General features: G+C 34.1%; 1 long non-coding RNA gene across 3 annotated transcripts; it reads right to left on the reverse strand.

Annotated features, from left to right (window-relative positions):
* Window positions 1–2,466, reverse strand: LOC120074525. 3 transcript variants are annotated; one of them, XR_005481005.1, is made up of 7 exons: window positions 2,150–2,466; window positions 1,665–2,068; window positions 1,254–1,377; window positions 878–942; window positions 586–655; window positions 98–180; window positions 1–16 (listed from the first exon to the last, which is right to left on the reverse strand). It is a non-coding gene; the product is annotated as an uncharacterized LOC120074525 (long non-coding RNA). The 3 variants fall into 3 exon arrangements; XR_005481003.1 differs by having other exon boundaries at window positions 1,254–1,383; XR_005481004.1 differs by lacking the exon at window positions 878–942 and having other exon boundaries at window positions 1,254–1,383.
* Between the last annotated feature and the right edge of the window lie 18,769 nt (window positions 2,467–21,235).

Below are 21,235 nucleotides of genomic sequence, written 5' to 3' on the forward strand. Positions count from 1 at the left end.
TACTCCTTTGTTGCACCTGCAAAACAAGAAAACTCAATAGTTGAATAAATGAGAGAACCTTCTTTTTCAAGATCTTGAAGAAGAGAAGCTTGCTTACCTAGATATGAGATACGAAGACGAAGGAAAATTTTCGACAGCATAACGATGTTACCACAATAAAACCAAAAATTTACCTTGAACCTGTTCAAAGAAACACACTCCCAAAAATATTTCACAACCACTTGTTCTCAACAGAACTATCAGAATTCCCAAAAAATGAATATTCAAGAACACATATTTCAATAAGCAAATTTAGCTCACAATGTACTTCAAATCTCAAAAGTTATCACAAAAACTATCATAATGCATGAATAACCCACAAACTACCATAGTGTAACCCATAAACTCAAACACCTTGAATCAAATCTAAACTACAAATAAATAATACTCATGAGTCATAAACGGGTGTTACATTCTAATCCAATATGATCCAAAGAGAAATAAGCACACTATAACTTCTCAAATAGGAATTTTCATATCATTAGAGTCACTTGAAACATTTAGAAACTGTGCTTAAAACTGCAAGCATTCAAAAAATGCACTTACCAAGAACAATTTTTACGTGAATCCCTTGCTATTGTAAGAAATCCATTTCCTCTCCACCCCTTCCAAATACCTAAAAAACACACAAACAACACCATTAAAAGTATATGGTAGAGGAAGAGATTGAGAGAACACAAATGTGAGGCAACTTCAATCAATATGAACTAAAGCTAAACTCGTAGGAGTATAACTAAGGAAACAAAAGTTTTCTTGAAACATGCACAATTCTCTTAAATCCTTATAATGCCAAAGCATTCTCCCTCTCAACAAACAAACATTCTAAATAGAGGCTTACAATGTCGAGCATTTTGATTATTCTCATTCCCTTACAGAACTCTTCCAATACATATATTCAAGAACCTACAAGAACAATAGAGAAAATATGGAGTGCTTTCTTGGACATAAAGAAAAAATAGATAGAAAAACAATTATTATATTCAACTATTATTATAGAAAGGTCTATAATAACAATATATACATTCTTAGGGATGCTAAAGCACATTTGACAAGAATAAGACTCAGGACAATACATTCCAATGACAAAACAATCACAATACCTGCGAATAATTATTTAAATGTATAATAGATTACTGTTTTTTTAAAGTTTATTGCATAAATTGAGATAAATTAAATTTTCTAATATATAAAAAAAATAGTAAATTTATGCTTACCATTCCCTCCATCTTAAAGGTGAACTGGCCACCACATTGTTGCTTCAACTTGGTCAATGTACTTCTCCCATGGTCATCGTTGGCACTCTTGTCAAAGAGAAGCCTTTGGGCAATTTTTTTTTTCCTGCGACTATTGGCATAAAATAAGTTGTTCCAGGATAAAACTAAAAAAAAAAACATACAAACAACTGAATGACATTGGAACACTCTTATCAAGGTCATTAAAAAAACACGCATTCTATACAAGTAGCAACTGTTTAAAAAGTATCAATATTTACTAATAGAATTCAACAAACGGGTCTTTGTCGCAAATATATGCCAACAACTTCACGACTTGTGTTTTTAAACCATATGAATTCTAAAATTCAAACATTAAATGAACTTCAAAAGAATAATAAATAGAAAAATTACCTTCTCAAGTGTCTCCTCAATTGCTTCATCGTTCAGCTTCTCACTCCTACCTTTCTTAAGGATGTTATCACAAAAGGTAGCAAGTAATTCTGCTCTAAAACTTCAAGTAATTCAACAAATGTATCATATACAACAAAACCATTAATCAAATCGAATTTCAAAGGCCATAGACACATAAAAAGGCCCAAATCTAGAAGCAGAGAGACATATTGGAGTGAAACCGTAGTTGGCTTTCATTAAGACATTCACACAAACAGTTGAGAGGCGTAAACATAAGAACAAAAATTGCTGTGAGTTTAAGAAAGAAAAGAGAAGAAGAGCATACTGATGGTGATAGCGATGGAAAAAGAAGGGAAGAAGAGCATACTAAACATAATGGTGACGGTAGCGCGATGGACAAAGACCTACAGATGACTAACGAAGATGGTGACGAAAACGCAAATAGAAGCACAAATGAAAAGAGGTTGATGGCTAGGTGAACGCACCTGATCCGACGGCGGAACGAACGACGAACGACGATGACAACAGATCTGGTGGAGACACGCGAAGGACGACGAAACGAATAGCAGATCCGATGGAGACACGCAAATGACGACGAAATTGGTAGCAGATCTGGCGGAACGACTAGCAAATCCGAGTTATAGGTGTGACGACGCGACTTGCACGACGAACAAACCTGCACGAAGGCCAGATCTAAACCACGACAGACTCTTCACTCACGATCGATGGACGAATGGTAAGTATTTGGAAGAGAGGAGTGAGAAAGAACAGGGTTTGAAGAGGGAAGTGTGAGAATGAGAGGAAAAAGAAAATAGAGGGAGAGTGAAGAGGGAAATGAAAAAAATGGGGAGAAAATAGAAAGTTAGAGGAAATAGTGAAGCGGATCTTTAATGTCGGTTTAAAATCGAAATTAAAGGTACCCCTACAATGTCGGTTTAAAACCGATATTAAAGATCTGCTTTAAAAAAAAAAAACAAAACCGACATTATATATCTGATTTCACTTTTTCCAACAGACATTAAAGCCCAAAATTCTTGTAGTGAGATAATCGATTTAGTTGGTTAATGGGGTTGGTCTTTGGAGTTGGTCGTCAAATGACAATTGAAGTTGGTTGCGGGAGGTAGTTGTTGAAGTTGATCATAGAAAATTGATCACTGGTGTTGGTCATATGAGGTGGTTGTCGGAGTTGTTTGTAGGTGGTGGTCGCGAAGTTGGTTGAGTTTTGATTGGAGTAGTTTGCGAGGAATGGTTGTCGCCAAAGTTGGTCTCAGAGGTGGTCGACAGAGAGACTAGTATTGGATTTTCGCAAAATATTAGAATATCAATTATCTCACGTCTAAAAGGTTCAAGAAAGTGATTGGTTCCAATCATGATAAAATGAGTCCATAACTTTAGTGTTAAATAATCTCAATTTGAAGAATTTTAAGCTTACTATACTAGCTCAGTTAATTTTTTTTCTAGAATATACTGAACAATATATTGTCTTATATACCTTACAATATATGTGATGTATAATCTTTTGGTATATTTGTAAACATACCAAAAAATAAATTTGGTATATGCAATATATATTTACATTTTTTAGTAAATAAAATCGTTATATAAATAATACTAAAATGATATATATGTTTTATTTAAAATATTATGAAATCAAAAGATGAGAGAAGATCTATCAAAATGTTTAAAATATTTTAAAATATTGTTAAAATCTAGTTATGAAATATTATTAAAAATTTGTGAAATATTGACTATGTAATAGGTTAATTTTCTAAATAAAATAAATATATTGCATTTTAAAAAGTGATGGATTGTCGTGGAGCACAACTGCACAAGCCCGCCCAAATCGAAGATATAAGCCTTAGTTTTATTTTGGGATTTCTACCTAAAAGATTTTAAAAATAGTTCCGTGTTACGTTAATGTCTTGAAGGTTTCATTTTTTTACAAAAAAAGACCTATTAGTCTCCCTATTTTCACTAATATCAGTGGCTATTTATAATTTAATTCTCACCTATATATATATATATATATATTATTCTCTTTACCTCATGCTTCAAGATTATTTCTTTTTCCTCCCTCTCTTTTCTCTTTCTCCCTCCCTCCATCTCTTTTCTCCTTATGGTGGTATGTTATAGGTGGGAGACGGATGACGTGGCGCAAGCACAGGACGACAAGAACGACGATGGTAGACTCAAAGCAGACGAATGATGGACTCGATTCAACTTTTAATTTTATTTTTTCCCTATTTTTTATATATACTATGATATATGTACTTTTTTTTAGCTTCCATATGAAATTTGATATATATTGTGGTATACTTATTCGTTTATTTGATATAAACGTGGGTTTTTTTTTTATTTAAACTTCATGTATTATGATGTATATACTACGACGTAAATAAAATTTATGAAGATTTATATGTTGTGGTATATTTGATATATTGGTTTATACCTGATTTAGGTCAAACATTAAGTCAATCTCTAATTTATAAACTGTAGTATATTTCATATATTGGTTAGAATATTTTCAAATACCTATTTAAAATAACCATGAATATCTCAAAATGTTCTAGATTATATTTAAAATAATCATTAATTATCAGAAAAGTCAATAAGTGGATACGCGAAAACCAACGTAAATAGAAAATAAAATTTCATTAAATACATTTTTTTTCAAATTGGAAAATAGAAAAAATTTACAATAAATATATTTTCTCTCTCCAATTAATAAATGAAAAAAATTATATTAAATACATTTTTTTCTATAATAAATATTTTTTCTCTCCACATTATTAAAGTAGCTTTGAAAATAGAAAAATATATAAATCGGATATAAATAAAAGAAAAAGGATATAATTGTCTAAATTACTCTAAAAGTCATATTTGAAAAAAAAAAATCAAATTTAAAACATTTATGAAATATAAAGTTTTTTCGTTTAGGTCTTCTACGTAGAAACCTCTTTTATTTTTATCTTCTTAGTTCAGATCAAGAGGGTATTTATTCTGTCTCTTATACACATCTAGATGTGTATAAGAGACAGTATATATTCATATAGTGTGTTTTATTGCATGAAAATAATAATTATTTTCATCTAATTTTGATGAAATTATACTTTGAGATGCTAAATTTAAGATTGATTGAATGTACAAATACTAAAATTAGACATCTGAAAGTTTAGGTCTTGTTTGATAATTATTTAGTTTTTTATTTTTGTTTTTGAAAATTAATCTATAGACACTACTTCCACCCTTAAATTTCTTTCTTTTGTATCTATTTTTTTTACCCAGCTAAATTTTGAAAATTAAAAAAAGTAGTTTTTTAAAAACTTAGATTTTGATTTTGGAATTTGGCTAAGAATGAAACTATTGTACTTGAGAAATATGAAGAACAATATAAGAAATATAGAGAAATAAACTTAATTTTTAAAAATAAAAAATAAAAAATAAAATAGTTACCCAAGGAATCTTAAAGACTAAAATTGAGCGAATCTCGTGATAACCAAAATAATATTAAAAAAATCAAGTTATTCAAAAGTAGGGAAAATAATGTTTAGCGTGGACTATGTTAACTTTAATATTGGGGATGTCACGTATGAAGATCCTCGTGAATTTACACCAAATCGAATCACGTGAAGTTCAAGTTTGTTGCATTCTCTCTCTTGAGTCATAGGCAATATAAAGTATTGTGAACCACATGCCACTCAATAATCTGTCTTTTTTATATTTATTTTTTATTTTTTATTTTGTCCCAACCGCACACGCATACACATGCAAACACGTACACATGTATATTACTTCAACAATCGTAGGATGGAGTTCAAACTTTTCAAAAAATCATTTTTATTTAAATATTTTTAAATGAAAAACGGATTATATTTTCTCAAAAGGGTTTACTAGAAGTTTATTAGTTCGTTATATCCTATAAATGTTTCTTTCAAGTTAAATTACCATAAGCGAAGACTATTAAACACCATGAACTAATTATTTTAAATTTATAATTAAAAATATTTTTATTGGCCGGATTTCTTCATATTTGTTTTCTTAAGCATATGATTGATCTAATTGGTTATTAGAGTTGAGTGTTAGAGTTTGTCATTGGAGACACTAGAAGAATTTCGGGCTAAACCGACATTAAAGGGCTTTAATGTCGGTTGACAATCGACAGTAAAGATAGTGTTATTAAAGCCCTTTAATGTCGGTTGTCTTTAATGTCGGTTTTAACCGACATTAAAGGGTTTTAATAACATTGTCTTTAATGTCGATTGCAACCGATATCAAAGCCCTTTAATGTCAGTTGCAACTGAAGCCCAAGAATCAAATGAAGCCCTTTAAACCGACATTGAAGTCCAGAATTTGTCCGTTTTATCAATTATTGTTCTTTTTTTTTAAATTCCATTGTCAAATCCATTTTTTGGTCAAAAAGTATAACATGCCACATCATCATCGAACGTTGTGGCTATGACATATTATTCATATATGGATTGTAAATCTATTACATTTAATTCGTAAATTTTGTTATAAAATTATAATTTAAAAGGTCATACAATAATTCAGACCTTGAAATCACAAATTACAAGTAATACAAACATTATGAGTTTACTGTCCCTCTCCACTTGGTAAGTATGGATCCCTTCATAATTCTTGNTTATCTTCTTAGTTCAGATCAAGAGGGTATTTATTAATATAATATATAATGATAAAAAAAAGGTCAATATATTATTAATGGAATTGACTTTTCGTAGGGTGGGATCGAATTCATTAGTTGGGTGGCTGACTAAATTGCCCTTGGTAGTGGCCAATCTTTGTTTGGCCCCTAGGTTTAAAAAACATGGGCTTAAAAACACTAACCAATGGGGTAAATGGATGTGTTTTCATATATTTCACGTTTTTTTTTTTCTTTCAGATTTCCATCTTTTCTCTAAAGCTGGCGCTCTCTCTCTATTTTTTGGTTGCTGCACTCACTCGTCAATTCTTTCACATCTCCTTCATCTCTTACTCTCCTTTTCCATTGAAACCCTAATTTTCTCCACTTTTTAGGCAACTTTCTCTCTGCTTCATCATCTAATACTCAGTATCGGAGACAAGATGGGAAAAATCGACGGCCTCTGTGAAGAAATCGATGGTGTAATGCGTAGATTATCCACGATCTCTGTGAAGAAGGAAGGTGACATTTTTCCTTTCGGAGATGGCCTCGATTAAGGGGAGAGAGATTTTCATGCGTGATGGTCTCGATTGACATGTATAAACTATAACAAAGGCCCTTGGAACCATTGAAAAGGAAAAAAAAAAACAATTGGTAAGTTATTATTCACCTCGAGTTGAGTAAGATATGTATGGAACGAGACATCTAAAATTCTTTGGTGACTATTTAATTTTTTATTTTAAAATTAAGCTTAAAGTTACTCATTTCACCAATTGTTTAAAAAAACAAATTTTAAATTAATTAATCTTATTACTTGTTGAACAATTGGTGAAAGTAACTTATTACGTATTGAAAGTAATTAATTAACAGTAGATAAAGACCCATATAAAATATTTATATTTGTGAAACCTACAAATTGATAGAAGTCAAAGATCTTAATGGCTCTAAGAATGATATGTAATAATCTTTATAAGGGCTTCTTAATATCATGTTGGGCTACATTAATTACATTATATTTTCAATTTGATTGAAAATGTAGAATTATTTGGCATGAATATTTTATTGAGCACATGTATGTGAGAGTTTTTGAACCTAACTTAGATGGCCAAACAGAATGCAAACAATCAGCAGAAATAAATTGAAAATAGTAAAGAACACCAAGATATATAGTGGTTCGACCAGTTTGGTCTACATCCACTTTGAGAACCAGCTTGAATTAATTTTATTAATGAACAATAAAGAAATTTTACGAATTACAGATAATCAACAAAATCACCAATCTGTAATTTCAATATCCATTGATACCGAGAGAGATCCGCACACAACATCGCCTCTGAAAACCGAGAACAACCCGATGCAAAACAGCCCAAATCAAGTGTGCTACCCGCCTTTGACCGGCGAACCACCAAATGGAACCCACACCAGACTCCCAGTCTACACGGCGTAAATCGGACAACCTCCTCGTCGGATGCAATCGTCCACCGCTGGAACCACGCCAAGCACAGCCACGGTCAGACGATACCCACGGTTGACACTAGGCTCCGAACGACAATCAGCGCGTCGGTCACCTTGCATGCACTTTGCCGGAGAAACCCACGTAACCCGCTGCCGCACGACCGAACACCACTCTCAGGTGTTTCTTCTTCTGAAAAACCCGGAAGCCCTTGTCTCAGATTTCCTGCCAGACGGCTGTGGCTTCCGTTTTCTCCCAGGCGGCTCCCTTCTCTTTTGCAAAAACAAGTCAAACAAATTCAGCTTATTTTTGGAAAAGATAGGGATAATTACAAAATTGTCATTGCTCATAATTATAAGAATGTCATTGAGCCTTTAATTTATCCAAAAACCCAATAAAACCCACTTAAATACCTTGTTGTTTTCTACAAATATCCATCATAACAAGGATATTTAAGTGCCAAGCTGATTTTCCAATCTTCCTATCATCCAGATTTAATATTCAGCTCATCTAATAGGTATTTAAACCTATGGGCTGGAAGAACCTTGGTTAACATATCTGACAAATTCTCAACTGTATGAACCTTGACCAGTTCAACATCTTTCTAGGCCACAAATTCTCATGATGAGATGGATTCTTCGCAAGATGAATAGCACTCTAGCTATCACAACAGACGATAGGAATGAACTCCTGCGACAACAACTCACCAACTATCATTTTCAACCACACTGCCTCTTTTACAGCTTCACCCACTGAAATATACTCTGATTCAGTAGTAGAAAAGGCAACAACTGACTGTAGAGCAACCTTCCAACTGACCACATTACCAAACAAACGAAAAATGTGACCTGATAGAGACCTTCTTTTCTCAAGGTCTGTAGTATAATCTACATTTGTGAAGCCTTCCAACAGTACTGATTTATCACAATCCCTGTTAAAGCAAAATGATACACTGGCACTACCTTTCAAATATCGAAGCACCTATTTAACTGCATTCCAATGCTCCTTCCCAGGATTTGACATAAACCTACTTATCATACTCATAACATATCCCAAGTCAGGCCTAGTACAAATCATCAAATACATAATATTTCCAACAACATTACAATAGGGAATATTAGTCATCTCTAACCTTTCTTGTTCAGTAACAGGACACTGAGACGAAGAAAGCCTAAAATGAGATGCTAAGGGTATCAAAAATGCCTTACAACCAGACATATTATACTTCTCAAGCAGTTTATGCACATAACTCTCCTGCGAAATGGTTAACAAACCTTTCTCCCTATCTCTTTTCATATTTATGCCTAGGATCCTTTTCAGTTCACCTAAATCTTTCATCTCAAATTCATTACTCAATCGTTTATTGAGATCACAGATTTCAGAATAATCCTTAGACCCCAAAATCATATCATCTACATATAGAAGTAGATAAGTATATGTACCTTTCTGAGATAGTTTCCAGTACACGCAGGCATCATATGAGCTCTTGTGAAACCCCTACTTCAGAATAAAGGTGTCAAACCTGATATACCACTGTCTCGGCGATTGCTTCAGTCCATAGATGGACCTGTGAAGACGACAAACCATGTCTTCCTTTCCTTTTGCCTCATAGCCCTTAGGTTGAGCCATGTAGATCACTTCTTCCAATTCACCATGAAGGAAAGTTGTGGTGATGTCCATCTATTCAAGAAACATACCAAAGTGAACAACAATAGATAAAATTAATCGAATGGACGAATGCCTCACCACCGAAGAGAAAATCTCATGAAAGTCAACTTCCTCTTTTTGAGTGTAGCCCTTGGCTACCAGTCTAGCCTTATACCTAGGCTTGCTGTCACCTTCTGTACCTGGCTTGATTTTATAAATCCACTTTGACTGAATGAGTTTCTGATTAGGAGGTTAAAACCAATGACCATGTCTGCTTCTTCTGCAATAAGAACAACTCTGCTTCCATAGCATCCTTCCATTGTTCCTTAGAATCAGATAAAATAGCCTCCTCAAAAGTAAGAGGCTATGCTTCAATACTGTCAGCTGCACAAGTAAGAGCATAAGCATCAAAATCAGCATAACCATACCTCGTAGGAGCTTGCCTCACCCACTGAGGCCTATCACGAGTAAGCTGATAGTTCTGTAGGTCACTGCTACTTGAGCTTTCTTCACCAAAAGCTCCCTCATCAATCAAAGTCCTCTATAGTTGAGGTTGTCTACTATCATAACTGAATGACTGATCACTGGAATCACCTGAACTAACTGATGGTCGTGCTTTAGAATCAATTCTAACCTCTGTCTCAACCTGATCAACTGTCTGCTGTTTCTGCTTCTCTTTGACACGAAATGACATCTTTGTTTCATTAAAGGTCGCATCTCTACTGATAATGCATTTATTTCTACCCTCTTCCAAGCATCAAAGTTTATATCCTTTAACACCGTAAGGATAGTCAATAAACATACATTTTAGTGCCCTCTTATTCAGCTTTCCTTCTTTAACATGAGCATAAGCTGAACATCCAAACACTCTAAGATGATCCAAGCTTGGAGTTTTTCCTGTCCATATCTTCTAAGGAGTCTTTAGGCCTAAAGCAGAAGACAGACTCTTATTAATAAGATAACAGGTTGTTTGGGCAGCTTCCCTCAAAATTTGAAGGGTAATGAAGCATTTGTCAAGAGACATCTTGTATGCTTCATAATTGTTCTGTTGAACCTCTCAGCTAAACCATTCTGCTGTGGAGTGTACGTAACAGTGAAATGCCTCATAATTCCTCAGATTTGCAAAATTTATCAAATTTGTGATTCACAAATTCTAAATCATTGTCTGTCCTTAGATACTTTACCTTACTGCCTGTCTGGTTCTCAACCTGCTTTTTCCATTCAAGAAATTTCCCAAAAGCTTCATCATTCTGTTTCAGTGGATACATCTGCACCTTTCTTGAAAAACCATCAATGATCGACATAAAGTATCTCGAACTTCCCATAGAAGGTACCTTTGTAGGACCCTACAAATCTGAATGAACATAATCCAAATTCTTTTGGTAGAATGCTTCCCTTTCCCAAACTTTACTTTGGTAGACTTTCCCATTGTGCAATGTTTATAAAATGGGAGTTCAATGTCTTTAACTCCTCCAAGCAAACCTTATTCTGAAAGAGTTGAAGACCTCTTTCACTCACCTGAGCTAGTCTGTTATGCCATAACATAGATTTATCTGTTTCTTTCCCAAATGCAACAACAGCACTACCTGAAACTGCACTACCCTCCAACATATAAAGTCCATTCCTCAAGGTCCCCTTCAGTTTAACCAAAGAACCCTTGATAACCTTCAAAATTTCATTCTCAGATTTATAGAAATAACCTGTTCTATCTAATTCGCCCAGAGAAATTAGATTTCGTTTGAGTTCTGGAACATACCTTACATTTGTAAGAATTCTGATCATACCATCATGTGTTGAAATTCGAACTAACCCAATTCCTTTTACACCACAAGCACCATTACCACCAAGCAAAACTGATCCCCCATCATTTTCTTGAAAGTCAATCAAGAAATCCTGATTAGGAGTCATGTGAAACTTGCACACTGAATCCATGATCCAAACATTCTGAATGTCCCTGTTGGACACCATCAAAACCTCTACTGAATCATATAACATTTGCTGCACTACAATCTCCTGCATGTTTGCTACTTGATGCTTTCTTGTTCTTATTCAAATGACAATTTTTTCTAAAGTGTCATTCTTTATGACATAGGAAACACTTTTTGGTTTTCCCCTTTGATTTCGATCTGAATCTCGACTATTTTTCTTTTCCGTTCTTTTTCTCACTTTTGCCTCTGGCCATGAGTAACTCTCCATCCTTGTGTTCCTTTTTAATCTCAAGATTTCTCGTTCTCAAAGCATCCAATACTATATCCATGGACAATGAATCCCGTCCATATTTAATAGTTGCCTTAACTTCTCGATACGATTCTGGCAAAGAATTCAGAAGAATAACTGCTTGATTTTCATCCGACATCTTCTCACCGATGTTATTGAGATCAACTATAATCTTCTGGAATTTATCTAGGTTCTCTTCTAAGCCTTTACTTGAATCCATCTTATAACCAAAGAATTTCTCCTTTAGATATAATTTATTTGGCAAGGACTTAGTCAAATAAAAACTTTCTCATCTGTTAGAATTATCGTCGAAGCCATCTCATCCATATCCTTTTTTCAGCTTATGTAATTGTTTATCTTCGTCTAAGATTTTAGCTAGTTGTACCAGAATAACCTTAATCTTTTTCATCATCTTTTCGAGTAGACATCGAAGCCATCTGTCCTAAACAAAGAATATGCAAGCACACACTACCACAATCGAAAGTAGTAAAGAAAACCAAGATATATAGTGGTTCGACCAGTTTGGTCTAGAGAACCAGTTTAAATTAATTTTATTAATGAGTAATAAAGAAATTTTACAAATTATAGATTCACAGATTCGCAAACAACGTCGTCGCCTCTGAAAACCGAGAACAACAAACTGTGCTACCCGCCTCTGACCGACGAACCACCAAACGGAACCCACGCAAGACTCCCAGTCTACAAGGTGTAAATCGGGCAGCCTCCTCGTCGGACGCAATCGTTCACCGTGGGACCACGCCAAGCACAGCACGGTCGGACGATACCCACGGTCGACGCCAGGCTTCGGACGGCAATCAGCGCGCCGGTCGACTTGCCTGCACTTTGCCTGAGATACCCACGCGACCCGCTGCCGCACGGCCGAACACCACTCTCAGGTCTTCCTTCTTCTTTAAAAACCGGATGGTCCTTGTCTCAGATTTCCTCCCAGACGGCTGCGACTTCCGTTTTCTCCCAGACGGCTCCCTTCTCTTTTGCAAAAACAAATCACACGAATTCAGCCCTATTTTTGGAGAATATAGGGATAATTACAAAATTGTCACCGCTCATAATTACAAGAATGCTATTGGACCTTTAATTTATCCAAAAACCCAATAAAACTCACCTAAATACCTTGTTATTTTCTACCATATATGTTTAATAATATAAATTGTGAATTCGTAAGATTAATTTTAATATGCTCAACATATTGTTATATTTAATTACCTCTTGTATTAATTAATGTTTTATGTTGTCATGTGATTTTACTATTTACAGAGTAAACATGAGAAGATATTATAGACAACATATTTTTATGTATGAGATATATTGATTTTATGTGTGAAATTAAATTAATTATTTTAGGGATAATTAATCGATGATGTTTTCACTTATCTATCATGTTTTATGTTTTATGCATAAATATTTTGAGAGATATTAAGTTATCTAAGTTATCCACTATATCTCAAAATGTGGGGGTAAAGTGATGAAAGCTAATATTAAGTGGAAATAAAATCATTTGATTTTATTGATCAAAGTTAATTAAGTTGTGTAGGTGTATATGTAATGTTAATTTAATTATGTGGTAATGCAATTGAGTTGATAATGGATGTATATGCATTATAGAAAGTGCCATACAAGTTTGATTTGATAAATCAAATAAAGTTGTAAATCATCGAGGGGAATGAGACTAAAGCCTACGATATGATCACCACAATGGATACCCAACCTCAAAGAATAGAGATCCCATGAAAAAGGTTCAATAGGTAATATGTGACATCTCAAATATTTATGTAATTTCAATTTGGTTATTCGTAATATTTGAAAATTATTTAGAATTGTGGAGGTGAAATTGAATTATTGTGAAATGATAATTCAATTTTAACCTCCAAAATGTGATGGAATTTGAATATAATAACAGTTATCAGGCTACCATCGGCATGTCGACGTTTGAGACCCTATATGAGAAGAGTTACAGGTCACCTGTATGTTGGGATGGGGTTGGTAAACGGAAGTTGCTAGGACCTGAGTTGGTACAGACCATGAACGAGACAACATAAAAGATTAGAGCACATATGCAAAATTGCAAACAACTCAGTGCAAACAAAAGAATTATGCTGATATTAGGCGTAAAGACCTAGAGTTTGAAACTGGTGACAAGGTATTCTTGAAAGTGACACCTATGAAAGGTGTTATGAGGTTTGGAAGAAATGAAAAACTAAGTCCACGATATATTGGACCTTTCGAGGTATTGGAGTGAATTGGTTCTGTAGCTTATCGGTTGTCGTTGTTGTTATCTCTCTCTTCAGTTCATAATGTTTTTCATGTATCTGTGTGATAGAATGTAGAAGCATACAATGGAAACAATCATAATCAATAAGCACTCTAATTACATTTATTTTGAGTTTTAAAAGCACGTAAAACATATTTTCACAGAATAGGGTTTTAAAAAGACAAACCTTTGGAGAATCTTCCAAAATCCAGCTACTCTCTTCGAATTCTCAGCTTTAAAAACTCAATGAACTACCAAAAGATCTTCTCTACTATTCTCAGCCTTGAATTTGAGTGGTGGAACTAAAAAAAAAAAGTAACTTTGTGAAGGGAGTGGAGTGGGTTTTGGTAGGAAGAAGAACTCTTGTGCAGAAACCAATTTCCAGCAGCCAACCTCTTCAAATTTGAGAAAATCAAAGAGTTTACCTCCCATCTTCATGCAAGCACCGAAGAGAAGAGTCAATGCCACATCCAAGCTTAAGTTTAAGTGGCCTAGGTGTTCTAATTAGAAACAATCCATCTCCTACTTCAAGTGAAGTTTGGATGTTTCCACTAAAAAAACTTAAGTTCCAATTTGAACTTTAATCTCAATTAATTCAAAATTAGTTAAATTTAAAATTTCAAAATTCAATTTCTCAAATTGAATTAAAATTGAAAATTAATTTGATTTTAATTAATTAGATAAATTTAATTTATTAAATAATTATTTAATATCAAATATTAAATTAATCAAACACCAAATTTTAAACATGAATTCTATTGATGTTATTAATATTTAAATATTATGAACTCTTCAATTTCATTTAATTTCGATAAATTAAACGTTTAATTATATCGAATATAATTATTCAAACCCTAATTACAATTTGAACACTTCAAATTGAAAACCCTAAATTCATTTTGAACCTTTCAAATTGAAATTGAAATTGATATTGTTTCAAATTCATTCAATTTATTAATTAAAGGTGTTCATGTTTTACGAGCTAGTAGAGGGATCTTATGAACCTAGAGATCATGAGCTCCAATGATTTGAGATTAATTTGCTAAAACTCTTTAGACCAAATTAATTAATATTCGTTAACTACCGAGTCACACCACTATAGCTCGATAGTTGCACTTTTCTCACTGTAGATATATTTGTCTCTACTTAATTTAACTATAATTAGTAAGTCGACCCTTCATAGGTTGTTTGTATTAACGGCTGGTTCAAGTACTCTCCCCGAAATTACATCTTACTCCCTAAGTTCCACTGATCCTCTAATGAACCATTGGTTTGTGATCCAATCACTAAATCGGATCCCTCTTAGGTGAATGAGAGGGTGGGGCCCCTTATTCAAGACTCGGAGTCAGCACTTAAGAGAACAACCTCTCTACTATCCCTAAATTGGGTAGGCGTGAATTCCATCTTGCACCCTATGTCACCAACTATCTATTCGGTCTTACCTTTAAAATGGGAGGCTTATTGAGCCGGCACCATTAAGCCAACCCTCACCTATGCAAATCTAAGGGTAATCTCGAACAAATAGGAGTTCATTGTTAGCTCAGGATTAAGATCAAGTCACCTAGGTCATCTCAGCGAAATAGTCAGTTTAAATACTAAATAACATTATAAAGTAAAAGTAACTTATTTCTTGGTTCGATCTTACGCAAACTCATTGCATAGGATATCCCCATTCCTCATGTTAATACATGAGAGAATTAGAATCACTTCATTTGTAGCACCTTACAACATATTGTAACAACTACAGAGTGGGCCGCATCTGATAGTATTATCAGAATAAGGCACCCAACCTTATTCGTATACTATAGACCGTTTTGGTTATTTACTCGAACTTGATCCATCTTTTTGTCTCTTCAAGTATTCATATAATGACCATAGATCTTAGTTTATTGGATTTAGTCTTTACAAATGTAATTTATAAAATTCAATAACAACTTTATTGAATAAATGTCGAATAACATCTTTATTGACAATAAAATATGTTTACCTTTACAAACAACAAGTTTTAGGACATTCAACCCAACACTATGTTGAGAATGTATGTGACAGATCTGTCCTATGTGATGGACTTTGAACCATTACAGTTGAATGAGAACTTAAGTTATGAGGAAAAGCCTGTTCGAATTCTCTCCAGAGAGGTGAGGACGTTACGCAATAGAGAGATAGCATTAGTGAAAGTTTTATGACAGAATCACCAATTCGAGGAGGTTACATGGGAGCAAGAGGATGGTATAAGAGCCCAATACCCAGAGCTTTATTAGGAATAAACTTTCAAGGACAAAAGTTTCTTGAGGAGGGAAGAATGTGACATCCCAAATTTTTATACAATTTAAGTTCGGTTATTTGTAATATTTGAGAATTATTTAGAATTTTGGAGGTTAAATTAAATTATTGTGGAAGGATATTTCAATTTTAAATTTTACTCAATGAAGATTTTTGGAATTTAAATTTTATTTTAAGGAGAATTTAGGATTTATTTCAATTTAAATTGAATTAAAATTGGGAGATTTAGTTTTTATTTTTATAGTTTGAAGGAGATAATCAAAATTAAATCAATTTATTGGGATAGTATTTAGATCTATTTTCCCAATAGGATTTGGGTTTTTTAATAAAAAGAAAAAATCCAAAGGATTGTGGATTTGGAATTGGAGAAGGAAAATGAAGGTTTTTTTTTTTTTTTTTTTTTTTTGGTGTACATATATATTGGAATTAAGTGATGAATTAAAAAAGAAGAGAAAAAGAATTTATTATTAGCTTTTCCCTCTCTCTCACTCTCAACCTCACGTACGCGAAAAAAAGGGCCCTCATGTAGCGTTCTTTTTCTTTTGTTGTTCTCACCTTCATAGGCGCTACAGCCGAGCTTCAACTGGTGGAGTCTTCACTGCCGTACATCTCCATTATTGGCCATCGGAGGAGTCGCCACCATCATTCGCATGCCCGATCAATCGCCTGTCGTCGCCTTGCACAGATCTATTGGTCTTCGGACCTTCCATTACCTCTGTACCTTTGGGTGAGATGTTGTTAGTCCTTTTTGTGAATTTTTATATAATCTCAAATAGCCACTAAAGTTTGGCTTGGGTTTTGATTTCATGGTGATTTAGAAAGTTGATTTTGGATCACTTTCTAGTTTGGGCACCTTAATCATGGTTTGGGAGTAGTTTTGGATCAAACTACACTTTAGGGTGAGTTGTTTTGGGATTAAATTTTGGATTCATTTAGTTATTGGTTGTGGCCTTCAATTTGGATTTTTCTCTAGGTTTTAATTTGGGAATTTTTTCGGTAGATTGTTGACGTGTTGACATTTTTTTAGCCTAACTTGAGGTAAGTAAACTATTAGAATCGTCTTTGTGCCAGACGATAAATTTAAGAAAAATTTTGAGGAGTCTAAGACAGTTTGCATCAAGATGCATGAGGATAAATAAGCTTATCTTAATTATGTTTTGAAACATGTTATGAGTGTAAGCATGATTTAAGTTTTTATATAATCTGCTAGAAGAATATTGAGCCCGATGATATGTACTTGCATGACTGTGGGGACTTTATTTTGTGATGCATGTTATTTATGATAGTGATAGTTACCCCCTACCCGTAGTTAGATACCCACCAAAGGTTTGTGTTTTCTTCTGGATTCATCAGAGGTGGTACTCTCCTTCGGGATTTCACTAGAAGTTTGTGTTTCCTTCAGGATTCACTATAGGTGATGATGTCCTTTTGGATTTCACCAGAGGTTTGCGTTTCCTTCGAGATTCACCAAAGGTGGTGCTCTTTTTTGGGATTTCACCAATGGTTTGTATTTCCTTCGAGATTCACCAGAGGTTTGTGTTTTCTTTGGGATTCACTAAATGTTTGTGTTTCCTTCGGGATTCACTAGAGGTGGTGATCTCCTTCAGGATTTAACTAGAGGCTTTTGTTTCCTTCGGGATTCACCAGAGGTTAGTGATCTCGTTCGGGACTTCACCAGAGGTTATGATCTCCTACGAGATGTCACTAGAGGCTTGTATGTACATCTCAGTTATGGTACAACAGTTTCAATTATCCACTAGATGACCATCCATGAAAAGTAGAGGTTTATGAATGTCCCACTAGAGAGTGACATTTAGAGGATATAGATGCTTAGCCTGACCCCAGTAGTGGGGTTACTTACTGAGTATTTTATACTCATTCTTTCTCATGTTTCTTTTCAGGTAAAGGTAGAAACACGTCGACGAATGACAAGCAGAATCCATGATCGAGCCACTGGGACCAGTCAATGCTTCCACTCATGTCTTTCTTTGTTTACACATTTTAAAAAAAAATGTTTTGGATGATGTCTTTTATTTATTTATTTTATTTTCTTCTATTATTTTAAGGGTACTCAATTAAATGAACTTCATTTATTTATTGTTAGTAAAGTTATTAAATTTTATGTTATTTATTTGGTTTTACTAAATCATGAAAAGATGTCAATTTGAAATATATACATGCATGTCTATAGTAACGGCCTAGTTTAAGTCCTAGGGAGTCGGGTTGTCACATAATAACTAAGTTAGAGTGTAACTAGGGAGAGCATTAATTAATAAAACTCCCATCCCATTCCTAAGGTGGTATTGCTCTCATAATATGATGATTAATAAGAGTTAAAACTTTGAGTGAAAGCCAAGGCATGTTTTATGCAGGGTGTTGATTACAAACGATCATTGAGAGGTTTTCACCTATATGGGTGTAGTAGTGAGGTCGTTACAAGAAGGGTTGGGCTATTCCCTTAAAGCACTTATGAATAAGATGTGCGTATGACCGTCTAATGTGCATCCTATATTAAAGACTACCCTAAATATTACTTGTACTATGTGCGTGGTAAATAGAAGTTCAGCCTAAAAGGCCTAGTTCAATACTTCATTCACTATGACTCTTTCAAACGAACATTTGCTAACACTAAGTGGAGGTTCAAACCCAAAAAGTATCTACACCTATTGCATAGTAAAATTGCTTGCTTTATCTATGTATTTTTATTTTTAAAATCTTGAAAATAGTGGAGCGTTGTTGGATATTTTTGTTGGGTTTTATGCCCTAAAACTCGTAGATAGTAAGTGTTGTTAAGTGACTATCATCAATAAAGAGTTATAGATGTTAATTCAATAAATGTTATTATGTTGTTTTCTATTTTGCCTTAATAACCCTAAATCTAATAAACTAACATCCAAGGTTTCCTTATGAGTATTGTACTGTATGTGGAGATATACAAGGATCAATATTCAAGATACAATCTAAAGGGTCTATAGTATAGGGATAAGACAGTACTTTATCCTGGTAACATTATAAATACAACTTACTTTATATTTGATACAAACGCAATGATCCAATGCGTTAGTGTAGGTGACATGCGAGTGGGGGTATCCTATGCAATGAGTTTGCATAAGACCAGACCGCAAAATAGTAACCACTAGATGTCACGTTGTTAACTAGTTAGGTTTCTATTTCACTAGGATTACATAGGCAACTTAGTCTTAATCTTGAGTATATTATGAACTCCTACTCACGAGAGATTGTCCTTTGATTTGTATGGATGAGAGTGGTCAATTCATCAACTCAATAAGTCTATCATTTGGGGACAAGACTGGGCGGGGTGCTAGAAACATAATAATACAAGATGGAATTCACTTCTTCCCGTCTTCAAGGTAAGTAGATGAGTATTCCCTTAAGTGGTGTCTCTGGGACTTGAACAAAGAGCGCTACCCTCTCATTGGCTCGAGAGGGGTTTCTGTTTATTGGTTGGACCATAAACAAGTTGTTTATTAGAGGAGTACTAGTACTTAAGAAGTCAGAGGTAACTCAAGGGTAAAATGGTAATTTGACCCAGTTTGAGTTACGAATACTCATGAAGGACTAACTTACTGTTATTGGTCTATATTCGTGGACACAGAAATATATCTGTAGTGAGAAGAGTGTAGTTGTGGGTCTTAATGGTGTGTACCCACAGTTAACGAATATTGATTAAATTGGTTAACGAGTTTAGTCAATTAATCTCATATCGTTAGAGCTTCTGATCTACAGATCTACTAGGTCCCCTTGTTAGCTCATTAAAGGATATTAAAGAGGAATGGTTTGAATTGTTCAAATCAATTTGAGGAAATTGTATATTAATATAATTAACATATAATTGATTATGGATGTGATCTATAATTCAAATGAAGTTGGAAAGAAACATTTGAATGAGATTCAAATAATTAATTCAAATAAATTAAATTCACAAAAAATTAATTAATAAATAGAGAGGTGTTGCACATAGACATACGATGTTTATGATAATTAATATATATACGTTAAATTGGGTTTAATGTGTAAATAATTATTTAATTAGTATACTAATTAATTAAATAAGTGTTATTTAATTAATTGTGCACAAAAAAAAAAAATGGAAAAAGACTTTGAAAAGGGGGGTTGACCATTCTCTATATAAAGTCTTTCTTATGACCTTGAATACTCTTATTCGTGGTGGAGTGCTTCGAGTAGGATGGATCCGATCCCATCCCAGCAGTCAAACTCCTTCCTGACCCGGCTCACCTGCCTTTGAAGCTGGACTGCCTTGCTCGAAATACAATAGAGGAGTCCCCCGAGGAATCGAAAAGTTTGAAGTGGGATGTGGAATGTGATTGGTGATGGATGGTGGTTATGAAATCCGTTCTGCATCAGATGATGAGCCCATGCGAAAACTTTCTCTTTTATTGATGCCTAATAAGTAGGCTAAAAAAAGTAAAAGGATTTATTGTGCAATTTTTTCCCTAAGTCACAAAAAGAAATTCTTCCTACTTTCCTAAAGGTTTTTCCTCCTCACCCTCTCCACTAGTTGAATATCACCTATACTTCAATTAGAATCCTTGATAATGACAAGGTTATTCTCGTGGTCATGTTCAAGATTGTTCAAGGAGATGTTCGTGTTCAAGATCGTTGGAGGAGTCGTTCATTGGAATATCGAGAGGATCATTCTAGGAGCTTGGGAATCTACAAAGGTGAGAATGGTTCTTTCCTTTCTCTGAAGCATGTTATTTCACATGTTTATTCTACACATATTCTGTTATAGTGCATTGATTTTTTTTATATAAAAATCAATTTGAGGGATGCAAGGTGTAACGGTCATGCTTGTCCAGGGCCTGTTGCTCATGGCCGTATGCCCAATCCAACCCCCTTCTAGCATACTTTCATATCCTGTATTGTATTAGCTTAGTTAGCTTGCTTTCTTTACATTTTCATTGTAAATGACCACTCGCCCTTTTACATATGCAAGGGCGCCAGTTGGCTTTTTGTTCAGAATGCACTATATGGGGATAAGACTAACCATCACTTCCTCATACCCGGAGTAGTACTCTATA

Source organism: Benincasa hispida, chromosome 3, assembly GCF_009727055.1.
Source record: "Benincasa hispida cultivar B227 chromosome 3, ASM972705v1, whole genome shotgun sequence".
Taxonomy (NCBI): Eukaryota; Viridiplantae; Streptophyta; class Magnoliopsida; order Cucurbitales; family Cucurbitaceae; genus Benincasa; species Benincasa hispida.